Source organism: Prunus persica, chromosome G2 (genome assembly GCF_000346465.2).
Source record: "Prunus persica cultivar Lovell chromosome G2, Prunus_persica_NCBIv2, whole genome shotgun sequence".
Taxonomy (NCBI): Eukaryota; Viridiplantae; Streptophyta; class Magnoliopsida; order Rosales; family Rosaceae; genus Prunus; species Prunus persica.
In genome coordinates, this window is record NC_034010.1 from 2,615,121 (window position 1) to 2,628,513 (window position 13,393).

Genomic DNA, 13,393 nt, shown 5'->3' on the forward strand with positions numbered 1-13,393 from the left:
ACTGATGTCAGTTTCAGCCTGCAAACTGTATGATAGCTTCACATCGTCCATGGCCACGGGTTTTGTTGGATCAAAACGGGGCTGACGTGTCTGTGCATGCAAATCAGTAACCTTCCTCTTTTTCCTGGAGGGATCGGTGAATGGACTCAACAATGTTGTCGCAGCCCGCTTAAGTCTGCACCCTTTGCCTTCAGCATCTGGTTTCCGAACCGTGGCAGTAGCCTCGTTGTCCCCTTCATCACCAACCAGACTTATACTAGTTTTCATGGGAGGCCTGACCTTGCATCCCACCCCCTCAATTTCTGTCTTCTTCCAATCCTCTAACAAATGTAACATTGTTTTACAAATAACTCTATACCCATTCCCATCTTCCGGAGTAGGAAGGAGGGTATCTTCAAGACTAGGAACCTTCACATCTTCAGAGGTAGGAACCTTGTGAGGTTGTTGGTCCACTTGCCTCTCACAAACTGAAGTTTCAATTTCAGCGTCTATGACTTCCATGGCTGGGAAGGGTTCCACTCCATCAGCAGGGACTTCTGCTTCCCTTGCAGCCCCTTCTATATGCATGGCTGGAAAGCCTTCCACTCCATCACCACAGACTGCTGCTTCCATTTCACCCCGTTCTGTATGCATGCCTGGGAAGGCTTCTACTCCATCAGCTGGAACTTGAGTGTCCATTTTAGGTGCTGCTGTAATCGGACTAGTAGGTTCATTGAAGGGTGACATTTCATTCTGCCCTCCTTCATTCATCTGAGCAGTACAGACTTCCTCATGCCTTTCTCCACTACAATTTTTTTTTAACTCCTCCATCTCCAACTTCAAATAATGTTCGACTGAAGCAATTGTTAGGGTCAAATCCCGAATAGCCTTTTTATTTCTGTCACACTCGTTCTCATGCTTCAAACAGTTCTTGTGTACAATAGCTTCCAAGTCACGAACTCTGTTCCTAAGCCCCCGATTTGAACTACGTAGCTTTGCCAACTGATCCTTAGTGCTTCGTAATTGATGCTTCAAACTGCGAACGTCATTAATAGACCCTTTGCCCTGCATACAGTTATAATGCAACAGTTAGAAAGCTTACAAAAAAGCAGGAAACTATTTCCACTTCATTCCTATCGTATTCGCTATATTTTCACAACATTGGAAAAAGGTCATGCTCACCTTAGAAGAGGAGGGAAGGGTAGCTGTTTCCTCAACATCCGCGTCTTTTTCTTCACTAGAAGTGCCGGTTTTTTCTTCGGCCTCATCCCCAAATAATTCAACAATTTCTTCTTCGTTGTCATCATCACCCCAACTCCAGTAAGGTTGTTGCTTCTCAATATCAGTTGGCCGGAGAAGTTGCACATCAACCTCCAATTGAAACACATATAAAAAATCAGTGAACTTTGTACTTTTTCCTAATCATAACATGACTAATACAAGCAGAACTAACCTCAAAGTTTTCAAAAACCTGACTCATAACCTCCCGAAAACGGGCCACCGTGTTGCTCCTCCAATGTAATATTCGAGGGATGTGCCTATTGTCTTCATAGACCGTGAAATGCAATGCTTCCAATGCTGGGAACACTTCAAAAGCCCAAATCTGTTCACAACAATGAAACATCAATATCTGTACATGTATTTACATCAACTAACACATTGCTGGATATGTGTTCACCTGAAGAGCGAAGCCAAACCCCCTTATGATGTACTCTCTTGGTCTACCACTTCGCATTCTTGTCTGCGCTCTCTTTCCACTTTGTTTGGGCATTTTTCTTTTTTGGGGCACTTTCACTCGTTGGTATTCAGCACAAACTGCCCTCAACAGTGAAGCATTTGTCATTGCATATGACACTGCGCCCCATGGATACTTGTCAAACTCCTCTAGGTCTTCAGCCAACTTCAAATAGCGCATGTCAATAAGCACATGCTTTTCACTACCCAATAGCACAAAAATGGCAAAATAGACCATTCCAAGCTTTAACGCATCCTCATCATCTGTGCACTCGATGAAGGCGGTGTGTAGGTCCGAAAGGGTGGCAGGTTTATTGCTGCTGAAGTATTTTCGCTTCAACGAGCAGTTTTCATTTGTCGCCTTCTGAATGAAAGGGAGCTTTCCGAACCTTAGCCCCGTGATGAGGCAAAAGTGTTGGGCTGTGAATTGTATCAACTTGTTACCCACAATGAATTTTATCCCGTTCACCTGTGTAACTGTCTTAGGATCAGCCTTCTTCATCAACAGGCCGTGGACAATTTGTGAATTCCACTTCAGGTCCTCTATCAGTAATAGATGACCAAAACAACTTCCCTCGAACCTCTGTAACTGCTGCGTATTGAACTTCGCCTTTATTGTTGTAATGGCGGTCCTTGTGTGTGAAAGGGCAAATGGCTTTCCTTCGTACTTCTCATCCTCAGGAATCATAAGCTTCGCTTTACAAGCCATTCTCAAGTTCCTTGCACAACAACATCATACATATGGATCATTGGTTACCCATATTTCATATGTACATTACTCAAACTAATACTTTCAACCCATTTTGATATATGTATATACATATGACAAAACCATAAATGTTTTTAAGCCTCTTTTCTACTCTCCAACTCTCTCCACACTCTCCTCTTATCTACATTCCCTTCTACCAAATGTACATCCTATTCCATCCAAAAACCAAATACCACCCAAGTCTGAAAACAATTTCATCAATCACGGATCCACTTCATACAGGGTTTGGGCGAAATGGCTACAATTATTACTCCAAATGCATCAATGCCTACTAAAATCTACTCATGACCATAGTCATATACATGTCTAGTCATATGCAATACAGTACCACACATGGAACATCAGTATTCACAGTTATGGACTCTGTGTGCAAACTAGACACGTCAAAATGTTACTGCAACTGCAACTGCTAAACCTAGATGGATGAACATGCAATTTCTAAACAGATACTGAAGCCCCATAAAATACCATTTTCAGACATATATCACAAGCTGCAAGCAAGGAATAACAACACAATTTAGCAGGTTTTATACCACAGGGAAGAGAAAATTTCCACGCCAACTAACTTTAGTATTTCAAAATCACATAATTAACCATTAACACTGGAAGGGTGCAAAATATGCTACTACGTGCTGAAACACCAATGATACCAACAAATTTACTTGTGCATTATAACTCAACAGCTAATTCAGGGCCTACTGAGGTAATGGTGTGTTATAATGGAATAGCCCTTGCCACCAGAATAATTTCCCACACTAAATATGACTCATAAAATGGAAGTCAAAACAAGCATCACAAACGAACCAATCCTAGATGACAAATAGCAATTTGAGGCACTTCATCGTCCATAGAGCAAAATCAATACACCAATACAAGTTTCATCCCAGCATGATCTAATTCACAGTTAAATTACATTATTATTGCAATCTCTCTAATTACTAAACTTCACAAATTCAGTCACAGGTTAGTGAAATTATCCTTCTCAAATGATAACCATACAAAAACACAAACTAGTCAATAACAAATACAAAACCCACCTTAGAATCACTCCTTCTCTGCACAGAACCGAATTCGAAATCCCAGCAACACCTACAGCAAATCGCGACTTTTGTCTGTCACAGGATTGAGAAGGAGGAGGACGTTTGTGAACAAAGTCATAACCGAAACCAAAATTTAGGGTTTTTTTAGGCCCTGAAGGAGCAGAGGAGAAGAGAACGACGTCGATTCAAGACTCGAAAATAGAGGGAACTGAGACATCGTTTAAGGGAGAAAGCATTTAACGATTAAACCCTCTCTTTCACCGTCAAGAACCCCCTCACCAAACCCTAACATTGACTGCAGAGAGAGAACGACAGAGTGCTGCTTAGGTTTTCGTGACAGAGGGAGAAATAGAGTGGTGGTGGTCGATGGACACAGAAACCGCTGAGAGAGGAAGAGAAAACCGTGACAGAGAGCTGAGAAAGGGAGAGAAGCCAGAAGCGTTAGGTCGGCAATCAAAGGCCAATAACTCCCCAATACATCTGCTTTTATATGGAGGGCAATTTGGTCATTTCACGTTCACAAGTGATTATATCAGAACACAATTTGTAACCTGATCATTTCAGAACACCACTTATGAAAATCGATTATATCAGCATATTTCCCTAGAATCAATTGGATCCAAGCATGTGCATTTGTGGTCAAAACAAATACTGTTCCTGAAACACATGAAGTTTTGTCACAATCCTGGTTAATAGAACATCGTTTCCCTTATGCTTCTGTTGAGAATAATGTTACACCTGCAAATTAACATTGTTTTTATAAAAAAAAATAATTACTAGTCAATGTTATGTAAATCTTATAAAAATATTTTTATGAGTCCAGTGGGAGAACTGAAGTAGTGAGAAAAACTTGCGAACGAGGTCTAGCCCAGTGAAAAAAGGTATTAACTTGCTGACTAATGATCTCATATTCAAACTTCCATGGTACCTTGGTAGAGTGTGTGTGTGAGAAATCACCTTTCCCCTTTCTAACTTTGGTGTAAAAAAAAATTTTAAAAAAAAAGTTGTGAGGAAAACTCACAAGTTGCAATGACCAAGAGACAACCCAAATAGTATTAGCCTTCTTCATATTTTTATGATTTGTGTGGACCTGCTGAATTTCAAGGTTTGTTTTGCATTATAAGTGAGCACTTTTGGGCCATATTTATAAGGGTTGCATGTGCAGATTAACGCAAGAGAAGTATGTAAATTTTAATTAAATTTCAAATTATTTGGGATATCTTCTTGATGCATGTGTGGTTTGATTTGGTTTGGGGTTTAGTTTGTAAATTTCGTTAAATTAATAAAAGTGATTCCTTATGTAGTATAATCAACAAGGAAATTATTTCGTCAAATTAATAAATGAGATTCCTTAGGTATAATCAATAAGAAATTTTTTAGTAAGGCCCTTCCAATAAGAAAGATTAAAAAAAAAAATTTAATCTAGAATGGAAAATATTTGAATTTTAAATTTTACCTAACTAAATAGGTATTGTTCCCAAAATTCCACTACAATGAGATTTTAGGTAGGGAAAAACACAAACTTACCATAACTATACAACCACTCCATGATCATCATGGCCGCTGATGTCGTTGATCAATGCTTATTACCAATGAAATGATTTTCACAGCACAGTAATACCAAACTAGCCTTTGGTATAAAATTATATCTCTTTATTTTATTGATTTTTTGTGTATAGTAGATTCCAAATTCTTACGATTTTCAATTGTTCTTGCAAATAAAACATATATCTTCAAGATAAGGAAAAAGACTTTGAAATGCATTTGTTTTGATCTAGTTAACTTCTTAAGAATAGTAAGTATGAAAGTTTTTGGATGTGAAAATCACACTGCCACATGATGCTAATTCAACTATTATAATATTAGAATTGACATTTTATGAACCATAGGATTGACAATATTAGAGCAGTTCCAGCGGGCAACCCCTTGCCCAAGCAAGGGGGGCCTAGGCCCAACAAGTGTTTCAGGGCAATTGGTGGGCACCACAAGCCTGGGTTACTGACATCAGCAAAGAAATTTTTTTTTAAAAGAATAAATGTGCGATAAAATAAAAGAAAAATTAGTGTATATTGACAAAAAACTTTAGTAATTAGCATATGATACATTACCTATTTTTGTTTTGGATATGTTGGATGAGTTTTAAGTTTTATTTTGTTAAAAGCCAATAGTCCTACCGGTGTGCTCTTTAAGCTTGTTTAATTTGTATTTGAAATAACATTTTTACCCTTTTTATTTTATATGGGAGCCAAATAACGCCCTAGCTTTGGATTAAATCCCAAACCAAGACCACGAGGTCGCAACCACCACCAACAACGACCATGGCTAAGAAGGTCACTGCAGAGCACCAGAGAAAGGCCTTTTCTTGCAGAGAATCAATAGGAGGATCGACGGCGGAGAAGGCGTCTTCCGTCGTTTTCCGGCAGAGAAGCAATGAATGATAGAGAAGGCGTTTTCTGGCGAAGAAGCAATTGATGATTACCATGTTTTCTGGTGAAGAAGGTGTTTACGTACCTTCAGCTTTGCCACATGAACCAGAATCAAACTACCGTGTCATGGTTGGTTTGCCTATAATCTTTTGAGACAGATTAATCATGCACGTTTCTGCAGATAAGTTAGACATTTGGTCTTACACAGGTATCGCTAGAACACGGCGAGAGACTGGAGTCTGTAGATGCAGGGCCAATGCACGGTGGTTGAAGGCTAGCTTTTTGAGAGGAAGAACATTCCCTCAAGACATTGATATACATTGAAAGGAGCTTTGTGAGCCTCGCTCTAAGCAAATGCTCAACATTCTTCTTCTTGTAAATAGTAACGGCTAGCTCCTTCTTTTTCACTTTCCAAAAAGTCTTTCTCAATCTATGTGTTTTGCTGAGAGCTCGAGAGTGAAAGCACTTAAGCCTCATATTTGTATAAGCCTTGTATAGCTTGATCAGCTAGACCTGCTTGCAAAAGGCTTTTTAGAATATAAATGCTTGTGTCAGCATCACAAGAGTTTGGTCAGGGCAAGGACTGGACTTGAGCCACTGTTTATGAAATCTAGTTTATTCAAAGCCTCGATTCTGGAACCTTTGCATGTCTGGTTGGTTCTGTAACTTCTATTGCCCTACCCAACAAATCTACTGTTGGCTTAGCTTAGTGTTAGCTTAACCACACACCACAGAGGGTTCCATTCCAAATTTCCATGGGCTGCTGGCTTGGGTTAAATATTCATTAAAATAATCAAACATATTGCAGCTGCTGCACATCTCTGTATCAGATAATGTTGAAGCAGAGAATATTAAAATAACAATATTATCCGGAAAAATTCGTTGTGAAACTATGAACGATTCTTGGGAGGAGTCGCGTACTAAGTAGCTCTCTTTAAGACATTTTGCGGCTCTGCCCAATTTGTGCAAGCAGTTCAGAAAAGGCCACTACGTTCCCAAGATAAAACAGCCCCATAATCTCCTCTGTCTAGGTTCTTCCTTGCACTGAGGAAGGACCTGAATACAAACACCTTTCTATGTTGCTCTGAAAACTTAGTTTAGAAAATAAGAAAGATACGAAGAGGAAGAAGGCAGCAGCTATCGTTTGTGTCTTTTTTCTCTCCTAACTATATCAGATATATATATATATATATATATATATATACAAGATATATCACAAAAGAAACGTTGGTGGGCTTTAAAGACAGCAAATGCATCAGTTGAAAAAATCAGCTCATATTAATAGAAAATAACTCTTATTAATAAAAATAATTTAAGGCAATTATTGAATTATTGAATACATATATTTTTTTAAATAAAATACCAATTTCAACAGATAAGTTAGACGTTTGGTCTTACACGAGTATCACTAGAACACGGTGAGACTCTGCATTGCTGTGCGATGAAGGCACTCTTTTGTTTTGTTGTTTTTTCTTTTTTGGACGAAATGAAGGCACTAAGGGAAAAAGAAAACTGAAGTCTCTCCACGGCTAAAGAATTATTGTGGTTAAAGAAAAGCCCCTTGTACGCTCTTGTTGAAGACTGTAAAAAGTAACCTAACCTTCTTATATCATTATATTTTATTATACCAGCAGCAGCAATAGATTTTCTTGTTAACTTTTTGTATCAAATTTGAACAGAAAACTCAATAGATCACAAACACATACTTGCCTCAACAGTTAATTAACTTCCCCAATATATCTACAGATTCCTCATAAGCCTCGAGCACATCCGTCCCTTCATGTTCCCAGACTACAGTCCAGTCTAGGCAGAGAGGCACTTGTATTTTGATTGATAACTTGCTCATGAAATTTAAACATTAGTATTGTTTAAATTATAAGGATATTTGGTTGTCTTTTATTTATTTATTTATTTATTTTAAGCTTTTAGCTTTGAAGAATTGCACCTCAGCTGAAAAATTTCTGGGTCCGCCACTGATACCAGGCTCCCTTGTTAACAATGAATTTTAGCTAGACTACATTCCAGTTTTGGAAACTGCATTGCAATACCATGCTCTCTTTAGTTCAGTAAAATTTTATACAAGTTATGCATTGCAGTTTTGAAGTCCCTTTTCCCATTCTGTCAATAATATCAGAAGCTCTACTTGTTTCAAACATTTAACATTAGAATTTTTGTGATTCTACATGAACAAGAAATTTATTTACTGTGCATCAGACATTCTGAGTGGATAAAACGCAGAAGCAAAGAAGAACAATGTAGGACTAAATTAGCAAGCCAGCCATTTATTCCTTTTAGTAAGATCAATTTGTTCAGCTAAAAGTAAATGATATGTGGCTGACATAACTTAGTGAAGAAATGGAGAATAGATGGTATGCACCACTTGCAATAACCAAGTATCTTGACAACCTGAGAGGTAAATTAAAATTAAAATACTGATTTTTACTTATTTTCTAAGAACTGGGTTATCTTTTCGTGTCATGAATCCAATTCCATTTTGTAGCGATTGGCGCTGAAGCATATTTAGAAAAATATGTTGGATGTGTGAACACAACACAACATAGAAAATAGAAAACTTTGTAACCATAGATTTTCTATGTGCATGAATAAAATACTGAAAAAAGAGAATCCCATATTTCCTGATATAGAAGCTAAGTCGTTCAGTTCCCTCATACATAAGCTAAAGTTCAGCATTCTTCCAACCCGAACAAGAGTTATTTTGAAACCTGAGTTCAACTACAACCTCAAAATTGTAAAATCTCAAATGCTAGATCATATCATCTGCCACCTGCTTACGACAGCATAGAAATGCATGTGCTACACATCCTTCAAAACAAGTAGAGCCGCTGGCTGGCGGCAGGTGGCCGCAGGTGGACATGTGGCATAGTACACTTGCCTTAGAAGGAGTAGTATTGTGTGTAATTTTGATATTTTTTAATGATATAATTGTAAAATTAGGTACTACATTTGGGTCTTTGGCCTTATGCTTATTAGTTGAAATTGTCACTACTACATTTTACACTTTGTGCGACGAAGAGAATTTCGTCGCGCAAAATACATTGTAGTCGCACAAATTTCAGTGCGACAGAAATTCTCTTCGTCGCGCAAAATTTGGTCGTGCAAGACTTTGAGCGACGATTTATTGTCATCGCGCGAAGTGACTTTGAGCGACGAAGTTTTGAGTTTCGTCACACAAAGTGATTTTGAGTGACGAATAGTTTTTCGTCAAGCAAAATTTGGTCGCACAAGGGTTTTTTTTTTACCAGTGTGTATTCATACCCATACAAGCAAAAAATGTGCGATAAATGTGCCATACAAGCAAAATGAATGTGAGGGATAATTATACTAAATGTGCATGTATGAGTATTAATTATACTCCATACTTTTAAATAAAAGTAAATGTGCGATAAAATGAATGTGAGGGATAAAACCACGCCACTTAAAAATAAATGTGAAGGATAAAACCACGCCACTTAAAAATAAATGTGGGGGATCCGACAAAAGGGGTTAGAAAATAGTTAATTGATCAAAAAGCTTGGATCTAGAAATTTCTTTCATAGCAACCATATTTATTCCTGTCATCATCTTTAGTAAGAACCTTGTCCAAATAAACCATTAGCCATAAACTTCATAAAATAATATTAGTGAAACAAATGAATTGAAATTCAATAAGAATTATAAGAGGAGGATATACCAGAATTGAAATTCTCCAAGAACCTCGGTTGGTGAGTAATTCGTGCTGATAACGTCTTATAAAACTTAAAGAAAATATATGTAAATAGTAAAGAAGACAAAGCTTGGGATATTGAAGAAACCGATCTTTGATACTCAAAGTTTTCTCTTGGTTTTGAGTGTATTTCTTATTCATCCTTGAAGCCTATTTATAGGCATAGGAAATACATAAAATATTACTATAGTGGTAGGTTTATACATTACTAAATAGGGAAAATGGGGTGAGTCATTATAGCATACATGAGTGTGGTAGGCATCCATTTATTTAGTGTTATAACACTTTCTTATTTTTTTTAATTTTATAAATACTTTTTATTTATTGACTTAATTACTACATTGCCCCTGAAATATTAACCAAATCTCACATTTCCCCTTGAAAGTTAAAGTGACACACTTTACTCCTTGACCAAGATTTAGTGTCACTTTACCCTTACCATCAACTCATCACAAACTTAGTTAAAAGTGATAATGTGGCAGGATTATATTGGTAATTTCATCCTAAGTGGCCAATTTCCCACACACAAAAAATAATAATAAAAACCCAGCAGTGGATTATCAAAGCAGAAAACCCAAAAATGAAACAAAAAATTTAAAGAAATGAATTACCCAACATCTTTTCTTTCTACTTCAATTAATCAAACCCAGAAAAACCAAAAAACAATATTAAACCAAACAAACCCAACAACCTCTTACCATTCTTCTTCTTTAATCACATTTCCTGAAAAACTTAAATCTGATGGAGCACAGGAGGTGTGATACGCAAAAGGAAAAAGGACAGAAGTTAAAAAGGGCATAAATGAGTAAATTATATTATTGTCTGCTATAGTCTGGGACCTCTGGTCCTTTAATACAGAATGATATCAAATAAGGACAAGAATAGGAATAGTGCCACGTTGCTAGCTATCTAACGGATATACCCAGTATTCTGGGGTATTCCTTCTAGGTGGGGAATTCTAGAGAGTTCTTATTGCAATGGTGAAGTTGGCTGGGCCATGGGCTGGGCTGTAGTTAGGGTAGAGACCGGTCTCATCAACCTCTCCCCTCTTAGCAAGAAGCCTGTCCTCAGGGCTGGAAGGAAGGAAAACGTGAGAGAATGGATTGGGCGTCTTCCCAAGCGGCGTCACTAGCTGGGTATCCTTTCCATTTAATCAGCCATTTGGTGAATGGGGCATTACGGTGCTTGAAGAGGCCACGGTCCAAGATTGCTTCAGGTTCCCAAGTTTGTGCGCCCGAAGAAGACATGGGGGGAAGCTGCTTGCTCGCAGTGCTAGTAGTGCTAAGCTTGAGTTTGAGCAATGAAATGTGAAAAACAGGATGTATTTTGTTGTTGGCTGGCAGCTCCAGGCGATACGCCACTTGGCCTACACGGGCTGCAATTTTGTAGGGGCCATAGAAGCGAGGAGAGAGCTTGTCGGTCTAGCGGAAAACGACGGAGTGTTGGCGGTACGACTATAGCCGAAGGTAGACATAATCACCGACGTTAAAGTGGCGCTCGGTACGATGTTTGTCAGTGTAAACCTTCATTCGATTCTGGGCCATTTGGATATTGGATTTGAGGATGTTCAATAGCTGGTCACGATCAATGAGGGTTGTGTCAACGGCATGGACTGCTGTAGAACCAGGGGTGTATGAGATAATTGGAGGTTGGGGGTGGCCATACAGAGCCTGGAAGGGACTCATTTTGATGGTGGCTTGGTAAGTGGTATTGTACCAAAATTCGGCCCATGGGAGCCATGTGGTCTAAGAGTTGGGTTTGTCGCCAATGGTACAGCGGAGGTATTATTCCAAAATGCGATTGATGACCTCGGTTTGGCCATCTGACTGAGGATGGTACGCGGATGAGTGGCAAAGCTTAGTTCCCTGTAACTGAAAAAAAGATTCCCAGAAATTACTGAGAAAGATAGGATCCCGATCACTGATGATGGATTGGGGCAGGCCGTGTAGTTTGAAGACCTCTTGGATAAAGACAGCTGCAATTTTTTCAGCAGAGAATGGATGTGCCGAGGCCGTAAAGTGAGCGTATTTGGTTAAACGATCAACCACTACCATGATCACTGATTTTCCTATGGAATGAGGGAGACCCTCTATGAAGTCCATACTGATAAATTGCCAAGAAGTGGCTGGAATTGGAAGAGGCTGCAATAGAGCAGGAAGGAGGATGGCTTCGTAGTGTTGGCGTTGGCAAGTATCGCAGGTGGTGATAAACGCTTTGACATCAGAGCGTAAACTAGGCCACATAAAGTTATATTGAACACGTTTAAGAGTGCGGAGGTAACCGAAATGGCCAGCCGTGGGGGAGGCATGGAATTCCTGGAGGATTTTGGAGCGCCAATCATTGATAGGAGGTACAAACAACATGTCCTTGTAGAAGAGGGTGTTATCATGCCATGAAAATCCCTTAGATAGAGGGGGGGTGTTGGTGCAGAGGCACTGGATAAGCAACTATGTATCGGGGTCTTTATGACAGTCCTCCTTAATGGTATCCAGATATGTAAAAATAGGTTGAGAGACGTCCAAGAGAGGAAGGAGTTCATGGCCCCGTGACAGAGCATTCGTAGTGGAGTTTTGGGAGCCAAGACGGTAATGGAGCACAAAGTTGTAACCCATTAGTTTGAGCAGCCAGCGTTGTTGGACTGGGGTTGTAATACGTTGATCCAAGAAGTAGAGAAGGGTCTGGTGGTCTGTGATGATGCTGAATTGTTGGCCAAAAAGGTATGGGCGCCATTTTTGAAGGGGATTTGATCTTGTTGCTTGTAATTATAGTTTTTCTATAATTAGGGGTTAAAGTCAAGGTGGTGGTTGCTTGTAATTATAGTTTTTCTATAATTAGGGGTTAAAGTCAAGGTGGTGGTCCCTAGCTTATACATATATACGTGTGTAATCCTGTAAACTAAAACACAATGAGAAAACATATTCTCCCCATCATCATATTCTCTCCATCATTTTCCACAAAAACATATTCTCCCCATCATCATATTCTCTCCATCATTTTCCTCATGGTATCAGAGCAGGAACCTTAACCGGCCTGTCTCCATTTTTACCTTTCTTTCTTCTGTACATGCTATTCAATAATGGCAGAAGATAATCCTTTTGGCTCTGAAGCTAAAAGCTTCACAGTACCTCCTTCTAGTTTTCCAGAAGCTGAAGTCAACCCAAACCAGCGACTGTGCTCTGTGTTGTTAAATGAGTTTAACTATCTTCCATGGTCTAGAGCAGTAACTCTTGCCCTTGGAGGAAGATCCAAACTCGGATTTGTTAATGGAACCATTGAGGCACCTGAAGATTCGTCTCCGGAGTATGAAGCATGGCTGTGCAAAGACCAACTGGTCATGTCGTGGCTCCTTAACTCCATGGATCCTAAGCTGTCTGAAATCTTCAGTTTTTCAGAATCCTCTCTTTCTCTTTGGAAGGCAATCAAAGATATGTATGGCAATCAAAACAATGCAGCTCGAGTGTTCCAACTTAAGAGGAATCTTGCAAGTCTCCAACAAGGTGATAAATCCTTTGTTCATCATCTCGGTTGCTTGAAAAATATGTGGAACGAACTAAATATGTATCGACCACATACTATCGATGCTGCCATACTGTTAAAGAGGTCTGAGGAAGACAAAATTTTCCATTTGCTTGCAAGTTTGGGGTCTGAATATGAAGATCTTAGAAGCCATATTCTCATGAACCCCGAACTTCCATCATTTGCAAGTGTTTGCACTACTATC